This window comes from Oryx dammah, unplaced genomic scaffold (genome assembly GCF_014754425.2).
Source record: "Oryx dammah isolate SB20612 unplaced genomic scaffold, SCBI_Odam_1.1 HiC_scaffold_10, whole genome shotgun sequence".
Classification (NCBI taxonomy): Eukaryota; Metazoa; Chordata; class Mammalia; order Artiodactyla; family Bovidae; genus Oryx; species Oryx dammah.
Window position 1 is genome coordinate 42,857,667 of NW_024070194.1, and position 10,973 is coordinate 42,868,639.

Here is a 10,973-nt window from a genome sequence, read left to right on the forward strand (position 1 = left end):
GCGTATCTGCTGCTGGATTCAAGAGATTCTTAATCAAAGAGTAGCTACAAGGAGAGCTACTCTGAACACGAAAACCAATTCATCTCAAATAGCTTTTCATTATCTTTGGGGGTTTCCAGTAATAAACTCAGCACACATCGCAGCCTTCCCTTTCTATCCCTGGGCCATGTAAAAGACTAAAAACATCCCACCACCACTACAGAGCTGTGCTGGAAAACCAAGAGAAGAAGCGTTGGAGACTGGTAAATCACAGGGGATGCCCGAAATGTGGAAAACTAGTAGATCTGATCAGAGGGCATGCCTCAAACATGCAGATGTGGGAGAATCTGAGGGCACCAGGCCAACAAAGGGCTCACGTAAGAGCCTCTGGAGGATCCAGAAGCAGCAGCAGCAGGAACAGTCCAGCTGGTCAAACCTAGCACTCTCCCCTCCGCTCACCATCTCAGGCCCCATGAGGACCAGGCACCTTGAGACCGTTATTCCCAAAAGACAAGGGGCTTGCGGAGGAAGGGCAGTCAGCACCCTGGCTGATGGAAGGCTGGATGTCAGGCCAGTCCTACCCCACAGGAAGCCCACTTCTCCACGGCCCACGGCATGAGGAGAGGAAGAGCTATCTGCATCCCAGACAAGGAGCTAAGAGATCAGCCTGTTTCTGCACAGGCTGATAAAGAAGGTATGTGAAAAAGTAAAGATGGTCCACACACAAATAGTGACTATATAAAAATACACTCCACAGGTTTTAATGCAAAACCCCTAAAATAAACTCCACACCAACCTGCTATTCTAGTCAATGATATACAACTTTCTGGCACTTCACATGTAAGGTAGAAACCCCAACTATCAGTAATATTTAAGTAAATGCATTTTGTGTGTAACCCTGCATATATTTCACAGCAGCAAAAAGAACCCCCCTGCAGCCCAGGAGATACAGGAGACGGGGGTTTGATCCCTGGGTTGGGAAGATGCCCTGGAGGAGGGTATGGCAACCCATTTCAGTTTATGGTCTGGAGAATCTCATGCACCAAGGAGACTGGTGGGCTACAGTCCAAAGCATCACGAACAGTTGGACACGACTGGGCAACTAAGCGTGCAACACACGCAGACACAGAAAAATCGGACTCATGCTTGAGGTTCTGCTGCAATAAGAGCTCCCTCCATTTAATGAAACTGAAGTGAAATGAAAGTGGCTCAGTCATGTCTGACTCTTTGCAACCCCATGGACTATACAGTCCGTGGAATTCTCTAGGTCAGAATACTGGAGTGAGTAGCTGTTCCCTTCTCCAGGGGATCTTCCCAACCCAGGGATCCAACCCAGGTCTCCTGCATTACAGGCAGATTCTTTACCAGCCGAGCCCCAGGGGAAGTCCAAGAATACTGGAGTGGGTAGCCTATACCATCTCCAGCAGATCTTCCCGATCCAGGAATCAAACTGGGGTCTCCTGCATTGCAGGTGGATTCTTGACAGATAACATACTGTAGAACTTGGTTTTAGATTTCCGTTAAAGCAGCTCAGAACTTCAGAAAAGACACAACACAGGTGATATTTTGGGGAGAAAGGGTCACAAGGCTACTGAAAATTTTAAATTAAAGTATTCTGGTTAAAAATTCAGGCCATAAATTTTGATGTAGTTGCCAAATAGAATGAAGGGATGGAGCCAAAGCAAAAACAATACCCAGCTGTGGATGTGACTGGTGATAGAAGCAAGGTCCAATGCTGTAAAGAGAAATATTGCATAGGAACCTGGAATGTCAGGTCCATGAATCAAGGCAAATTGGAAGTGGTCAAACAAGACATGGCAAGAGTGAACGTTGACATTCTAGCAATCAGTGAACTAAAATGGACTGGAATGGGTGAATTTAACTCAGATGACCATTATATCTACTACTGCGGGCAGGAATTCCTCAGAAGAAATGGAGTAGCCATCATGGTCAACAAAAGAGGCCGAAATGCAGTACTTGGATGGAATCTCAAAAATGACAGAATGATCTCTGTTCGTCTTCACAGCAAACCATTCAATATCACGATAATCCAAGTCTATGCCCCAACCAGTAACACTGAAGAAGCTGAAGTTGAACGGTTCTATGAAGACCTACAAGACCTTTTAGAACACCCCAAAAAGATGTCCTTTTCATTATAGGAGACTGGAATGCAAAAGTAGGAAGTCAAGAAACACCTGGAGTAACAGGCAAATTTGGCCTTGGAATGCGGAATGAAGCAGGGCAAAGACTAATAGCATTTTGCCAAGAAAATGCACTGGTCATAGCAAACACCCTCTTCCAACAACACAAGAGAAGACTCTACACACGGACATCAACAAATGGTCAACACTGAAATCACACTGATTATATTCTTTGCAGCCAAAGATGGAGAAGCTCTATACAGTCAACAAAAACAAGACCAGGAGCTGACTGTGGCTCAGATCATGAACTCCTTATTGCCAAAATCAGACTTAAATTGAAGAAAGTAGGGAAAACCACTAGACCATTCAGGTATGACCTAAATCAAATCCCTTATGATTATACAGTGGAAGTGAGACATAGATTTAAGGGCCTAGATCTGATAGATAGAGTGCCTGATGAACTATGGATGGAGGTTTGTGACACTGTATAGGAGACAGGGATGAAGACCATCCCCATGGAAAAGAAATGCAAAAAAGCAAAATGGCTGTCTGGGGAGGCCTTACAAAGAGCAGTGAAAATAAGAGAAGTGAAAAGCAAAGGAGAAAAGGAAAGATATAAGCATCTGAATGCAGAGTTCCAAAGAATAGCAAGAAGAGATAAGAAAGCCTTCCTCAGCAATCAGTGCAAAGAAGTAGAGGAAAACAACAGAATGGGAAAGACTAGAGATCTCTTCAAGAAAATTAGAGATACCAAGGGAACATTTCATGCAAAGATGGGCTCAATAAAGGACAGAAATGGTATGGACCTAACAGAAGCAGAAGATAATAAGAAGAGGTGGCAAGAATACACAGAAGAACTGTACAAAAAAGATCTTCACGACCAAGATAATCACGATGGTGTGCTCACTCACCTAGAGCCAGACATCCTGGAATGTGAAGTCAAGTGGGCCTTAGAAAGCATCACTATGAACAAAGCTAGTGGAGGTGATGGAATTCCAGTTGAGCTGTTTCAAATCCTGAAAGATGATGCTGTGAAAGTGCTGCACTCAATTATGCCTGCAAATTTGGAAAACCCAGCAGTGGCCACAGGACTGGAAAAGGTCAGTTTTCATTCCAATCCCAAAGAAAGGCAATGCCAAAGAATGCTCAACTACCGCACAATTGCACACACTCTCCAAGCCAGGCTTCAGCAATACATGAACCATGAACTTCCAGATGTTCAAGCTGATTTAGAAAAGGCAGAGGAACCAGTGATCAAATTGCCAACATCCGCTGGATCATCGAAAAAGCAAGAGAGTTCCAGAAAAACATCTATTTCTGCTTTATTGACTATGCCAAAGTCTCTGACTGTGTGGATCACAATAAACTGTGGAAAATTCTCACAGATGGGAATACCAGGCTACCTGAACTACCTCTTGAGAAACCTATATGCAGGTCAGGAAGCAACAGTTAGAACTGGACATGGAATAACAGACTGGTTCCAAATAGGAAAAGGAGTACACCAAGGCTGTATATTGTCACCCTGCTTATTTAACTTCTATGCAGAGTACATCATGAGAAACGCCAAGCTGGATGAAGCACAAGCTGGAATCAAGATTGCCGGGAGAAATATCAATAACCTCAGATATGCAGATGACACCACCCTTATAGCAGAAAGTGAAGAGGAACTAAAAAGCCTCTTGATGAAAGTGAAAGAGGAGAATGAAAAAGTTGGCTTAAAGCTCAACATTCAGAAAACGAAGATCATGGCATGCGGTCCCATCACTTCATGGGAAATGGATGGGGAAACAGTGGAAATAGTGTCAGACTTTATTTTCTGGGGGTCCAAAATCACTGCAGATGGTGACTGCAGCCATGAAACTAAAAGACGCTTACTCCTTGGAAGAAAAGTTATGACCAACCTAGACAGCATATTCAAAAGCAGAGACATTACTTTGCCAACAGAGGTCCATCTAGTCAAGGCTATGGTTTTTCCAATAGTCATGTATGGATGTGAGAGGTGGACTGTGAAGAAAGCTTAGCGCTGAAGAATTGATGCTTTTGAACTGTGGTGTTGGAGAAGATTCTTGAGAGTCCCTTGGACTGCAAGGAGATCCAACCAGTCCATTCTGAAGGAGATCAGCCCTGGGATTTCTTTGGAAGGAATGATGCTAAACTGAAACTCCAGTACTTTAGCCACCTTATGCGAAGAGTTGACTCACTGGAAAAGACTCTGATGCTGGGAGGGATTGGGGGCAGGAGGAAAAGGGGACGACAGAGGATGAGATGGCTGGATGGCATCATCGATTTGATGGACGTGGGTTTGGGTGAACTCCGGGAGTTGGTGATGGACAGGGAGGCCTGGCGTGCTGCAATTCATGGGGTCGTAAAGAGTCGGACACGACTGAGCAACTGAACTGAACTGAACTGAGTATTTTTTCACGTTGCATGTCAGCTCCATTTTTATATGGTGTCAGTCAACAAGGACTACTAATTACCACCAACGTTTACAGAATACTTAAAATGGGACAGGCACTGTTCTCAGGGCTTTTACTCATGGATTATTTTCCTCTTTCCTCACAACAACCCTGTGAGGTACAGAGCATCTCACTTACTAATGAGAACACAAATGCTCAGAGGGGTTAAGTGGCTTTCTAATGACATACTTCTGTCAAGTTCAGAGACCAGGATTGAACTCAGTCATCTGAATTCATATGTCAGCCTGATTAATTCCAATTTCACTAGATTCAGCGTGAACTTAATGAACACCTGTAACATGCGTCAAGGACCCAGCCAGAACTACAGGGAACACATAGTATGCTGATGTGTGAACCTGATCTTCACTTGCCCAGAGAGCATACTGGTGAGTTGGGCTGCCAGCATGATGGCATAAGGACTTCTGCTCACCTGCTCTCCAGCTGAACTAGTGAGAATCTTTTGAAAGAGACAGAAGCATTTAAATTTAAAGCCTTTGGAAACAGTCTGGAGGCAAACAGCAATCTAGTCAAGAAAACCTTTGAAAATTCAGAACTCACTTCATTTGTGACAGAACATGGAGAAATTCATACCCAAGGGCATTCTCAAGAACTGTGTAAGTTGCAGCGAAAAGGAATGGAGAAAACAATCAGGGCCCTAATGAAGATACAGCTTAGACCACAGACTGGCTATCTGTGGGAGAGAAGTGGGGTTTAAGACAGCTGGGAGGAGCCGCCCTCCAGCTAGGGTTAGAACAGATACCAGACATTAATCTCAGAGGCGAAGCCTTGCAGGTGTCACTGCATTAGTCTATAACAGACTTCTGTGGAACACTCAACAGGCTATATACATTCTCGACTGCATGTGCAACATTCTCTGGGATAGACCAATCGCTGGGCCATGAAACAAGCCTCAATGAATTTACAAGCATGAAAGTAATAGAAAGCATGTTTTTCAACCACAACAAAGTAAATAAAATTCGAGCTCAATAAGTGGAGAAAAGTTGGCAAATTTGTAAACATGGGAAATTTAACAACACACTCACGAATAATCAATGCAGAAGAAATCAGAAGGGAACTCAGAAAGTGATTTAAGATGAACGAAAAACAAGATACGACATGAAAACTAATATTGTAAAGCCCAAAAGCAGTGTTCAGAGGAAAATTTATAGCTGTAAATGTCTGTATTAAGAAAGCTCTCAAGTCAATTACCTAACCTTCCAACTTGACACTGGAAGAGCAAAATAAAGCAAGCAGAAGGAAGAAAATAAATATGAGAGAAAATGACACACAATAAAAAGGACAATTTTATAAAAAATATCTATGAAACTAGACTTCCCTGGTGGCACAGTGGATAACCCATCTGCCAACGCAGGGGACCTTTGAGCCCTTATCCCGGAAGACCCCTGTGCCACAGAGCAACTAAGCCTGTGCGCCACAACTACTGAGCCTCTGCTCTAGAACCTGTGAGCTGCAAGTCTGAGCCCTTGTGCTGCAGCTCCTGAAGCCCAAGCTCTGCAACAGCAGAAGCCACCACAACGAGAAGCCCACACACCATAGCTTGACAAGGCCCTCAGGCAGCATCCAGACCCAGTGCAGCCACAAGCAAACAAATAATCTATGACATCAAAAGTCAGTTGTTTTACAAGATCAACGAAATGGACAAGTCTGACCAAGAAAGAAAAAAGCAAGGTGGGAAACCTAGATTTCACTGCAGGCAAACAGCACAATTCTATACGACGCAATGCTACTAAGAACCAGACACAAAAATATCTCCACTTTTACTTGGATATATAAACTACCAAAATTAACTTATCAATCAGTGCAAGGCACTATTTGAAGCTGTTAACTTGGATTTACTGACTCAATCCACACAACCACCTTATGTGGTGCACAAACAACTGGTCATCTTTATTCACAAATTCCAAATTTGCAAACTCATCTGCTTACTAAAATTTTGTTATACCCCAAATTAATATTGTTGCAGTCTCGAGGTCATTCACAAACACAGGCAGAATGGAAAAATTTGAGTCCACTGACACACACACTCCCAACTGATGTTAAACAAGGCAGCACTCTGCCCTATGTCAGCTCTCATATAGAAATGACCAGAGCATAGACTGTAGGAATGGGGTTGTGAAATACAATAAACTCCAGTTTGCTTATAAATACGGCATTTAAAGGTTTCCAAAATCCTGAAAAAAAAAAAAAAAAAAGAAATTGATACATGCTGAACAAGGATGAATCCTAAAAACATTATGCGAAATGAAAAAGTGAAATACACCAGACACAAAATAACAAATATATGATTCCACTTACATTAGTTCTTAGAATAGGCAAATTCACAAGACAGAAAGTAGGTGGCAGGGGAGGCAGAGAATTGTTATTTAGGTGAGTAGAGTTTCCATTTGGAATGATGAAAAATTTCTAGAAATGAATAGCAATAATTTGGCATATTGACTCCCAGGTATATAAAAAAATAGTACACCATGACCAGGTGGGGTTTATTTACCTGAAATACCAGACTCATGTTAACATTTAAAACAGTGCAATTCACCATTAAAATAAAAAAAACAACAACAACTAAAAAAGAGAAAGCACAGCATAAAGTATAATTTTATAACAGTATAGTTTTAAAAACTCTAAGAAAACTTAAATCTCAGTGACCTTGGCTTTGACAAAGATTTCTTAAACATAACACAAAAAGCAGTAACACAGAGAAAAAAGCAGGCTTTATTAAAATTAAAAACTTTTGCTCTTTTTTGCATGAAAAAGGAAATCACAGATTAAAAGAAAACATTTACCAAAAAATTCAATATGTAAAAAAAGTCTCTAATTCAGTAAGACAAACCATCCAACTTAAAAATGGGCAAAAGGGACTTCCCTGGTAGGACTCTGTGCTTTCACTGCTGTGTGTCTGGGTTCAATACCTGGTTGGGGAACTAAGATTCCTCAAGTCTCATAAAAGGAAAAAAAAAGAAAAAAAAGTCCTTGCTCTTAAAAAGGGGCGGGGAGGGGAGATCTGAACATATACCTAACTCAAGAAGATTTATGGAAGGCAAATAAGCACCTAAAGAGATGCTCAGCATCATTTGTCACCAGGGAAATGCAAACTGAACTCTCACTGCAATAACACTGCACTACAATGGCTAGAACCAGAAAGACTAACCACACTCAGTGCTGACAAGGAAGTACAACAACCAGACCTCTCATACACTGCTGTTGCCAATAAAACAGTACAGCCTCTTTAGAAAACAGTCTGGCTAGTTTTTTCTTTTTAAATAATCAAACACCAACATACAATGCAACCACTTCTCTAAAGAAATGAAAGCATTATGTCCACACAAAGATCTGTATACCAGTGTTCACAGTTTTTCTTAATAGCCACAAACTGGAAATAATCCAAATGTTCAACAATCGGGTGAATGAAAACCAATCCGATGAACGAAAATCAAAATGTAATATATGCACAACACAGAATACAATTCCAAAATAAGAAACTATTGATACAAGTAGCAACATGGAAGACTTTCAAAATAATTATTCTGAATGAAAGTAATCAAGTTAACTGAGTCAGGTTTTTAAAAAAAGTACCAATTGTTTAATTCCATTTATATAAAATTTTAGAAAATGAAAACATCGATAGAAATAAACCAGTGGTTGCCCAAAGATGGGGAGGAGGAAGGAGCTGGGGGAACAAAAAAGGGGCAGAAGGAATGTCTCAGAGGTGATGTTCATTACCTTGATTGTGGTGATGAGTCCATGGATAGACACATGTCAAAATGTATTAAATTGTACACTTTAAAAAAGTGCAGTTTGTTCTAGGTCAATTATACCTCGGGGGAGGAGAGAGAAAAGAAAAATAACTCAACTAGGAGGACCAGAATTCAGAGTTCAGAGGACAAAGTAAAAGGAAAATGGGAAAAAAAATAAAAAAGCATTCCCCATAACTACAGAACACAAGCCTCCAGACTCACAGTCAGCCAAGCACTGATGAAAAGGAATTAAAATTAAAAAAAAAAATCTGTAACTAAGTACACAGTCACACAAGCTTATATTATCAAGGATAAAGCTCTTTTTAAAATTCAGGAAAAAAAACAGATCAACTACAAAAGAGTGAAAGCAAAAGAACATAGAAATTAAGAGCATGGGCTTCCTGGTTTTGACACAGGCTCTGACATGCATTAACCACATGACCATAAGGACATTATGTAAGCCCCTGTGCTTCAGTTTTCTCATCTGTAATAAGAAGCAAGGGGAGGAGAAGAAATAGTTACATGGTTGTTATGGGGATTTAATAAATTCATCTGTGAAATGCCTGCTGCTGCTAAGTCGCGTAGGTCGTGTCTGATTCTGTGCAACCCCATAGACGGCAGCCCAACAGGCTCCTCTGTCCCTGGGATTCTCCAGGCAAGAATACTGGAGTGGGTTGCCATTTCCTTCTCCAATGCATGAAAGTGAAAAGTAAAAGTGAAGTCACTCAGTCGTGTCCAACTCTTAGCAACCCCATGGACTGTAGCCTACCAGGCTCCTCCGTCCATGGGATTCTCCTGGCAAGAGTACTGGAGTGGGTTGCCATTGCCTTCTTGGGTGAAATGCCTAGTACCTACTAAATACTGCATTTAAGTGTTAGCCAAATAAATAAACTGCATTAACATTCAACTTTTCATCAACAATTTTGGATGACAAAAATCAAAAGAACAATGCTTTCCAAGTTCTGAGGGAAAGCAATTTTCCAACTCAACCTCTGCCTAGCTAATGATTACTCATGATTAGGAGGGAAGAATGGACTTAGAAAACTCACATACTACAACAGCACTTCTTAACTCAAGTAAGGAGAAAAAACAAGAAAGATGACTAAAAACAGTACCTCCAACTGCAGAAATTTTAAAAAATATCAAGAAGCAGCTTTCCAGCAAGGCTACATAACCAGGTGCCACAGCAGCAGAAATACAGACTTCAAGCAGTCTCCGATTAGAAAGAGGACTTGATAGAATATCTGATATTAGAGCTGGATGGGGAACCATGTACAGTGGAAAACAGACAACAGACAGACAAAAGTAGCAGAAAAGAAACAGAATCCTAGTACACAACCTAGATCTACATAGAGACTATAGTCACCAATACTACTTGATTTTTCAGCTTTTAAAACAAACTTGTAAAGCCAAAGCCCTGACGATTTAATCCTGGATGCCAACAAGGAAAAGAACACAGCCGACAAGCTTGGCATGAGGAGTAAAGACAGCAGGGGTAGAAAAGAAAAGTTAATACCTAACCTCAGCATGTGTCGGTCAAGGGGTACTCTGTATAAGAGACGAAAAAGGAAAAAAAAAAAAAATTACTTAACGCTATAGTTTATCAGTAGAAGAATAAAGGCACTGATTAGGGGGTGGGGTGGGGGGCGGGGGCCTGTACAAGTGACTACTCCTAACACAGCTACAACTCAGCAGATACATCCAAAAGCAATACATCAAACATAATAACCATGACACTCAGAGATAGAACCAAAAATAAGTTTAAAGCAGTTATCCCTTCAGAGCAGAAAAGTGGTAAGATATACAGTTAATAAAAGTTTTAAACGCAAAGGACATGAGCATTGTTTCCACAGTTTCTCTTTGAGAAAAACACAGGCGGTACTGGAAATTTCATCAGAACCATCAGTTTCGGTTTCTCCTCGGACAGGAACTAAGCAAGGTCAAGATCTCACACTGAATAAAGCCTGGAGACCCATCTACCTGTCCAAAACCAACAAACAAAAACTAAACAAATAACCTTTCCCCCTTCCCCCCCGAAACCCTCACTAGCCTAAGCAGAAAGTTCCCAGTGTCGGCTGGGCACTTCGTTCAAAAACAGGGCATCGTGTGTCCCTGAACCTCCCCGATCTGGAAACTGAAAGCACGGGTACCAAATCGAAACCGGACGGAGAAACCTGGAAACGACCAATACGAAACGCCAAGAAACCAACAGCAAAGAGGCGTAGCACCGATCGAGCGCGCCCAGGAACCCTGAAAATGTCAAAGGCAGGCTTGGCCCAGCAGTCAGGCAACGAGGGAGGGGCCCTTCGCGGACTTGAGTGCTGTCCGAGATCTTTCCGAGGCGCTGCTCTCCCCTCGCGACCCCTGACACGACAGCGACGGACTGCCTCTCCCCGAGCCGAAAGCCTCTCCGGCCGGCCGCCTCGGGAGGAGACAAAGCCGTGGGCGGGGTCTGCCGCCCGGGAACCCGCGGGCAGCGCAGGGGCGGCCCTCGCACCGCCGGAGCCGCTCCTGCGCCGAGAGTGCGAGTGCCCGCGCCCCCGGCGGGCGTCGGCCCGCGGCGACCGGGGAGGCAGCGGGTGCGGGCCCCGCGGGCCCCCCGAGGACCGCGGCCTGCACGCGCGCCGGGGCAGAGGGGTGCTCTA

The 10,973-nt window shown here is 42.8% G+C and overlaps 1 protein-coding gene across 4 annotated transcripts in view; it reads right to left on the bottom strand.

The window, feature by feature from the left end:
* XRN2 (5'-3' exoribonuclease 2) overlaps nt 1-10,973 on the bottom strand; it is a 66,488-nt gene that overhangs the window by 55,309 nt on the left and 206 nt on the right. The window contains exon 1 of one of the 4 annotated variants that reach the window (XM_040248613.1): nt 8,315-10,769. The exons of the other annotated variants lie outside the window; for them this stretch is intronic. The gene's annotated coding sequence lies outside the window, so the exon portion shown is untranslated. Of the gene's footprint in view, nt 1-8,314; nt 10,770-10,973 lie in introns of those variants that run through there. 4 annotated transcript variants of the gene reach the window in all.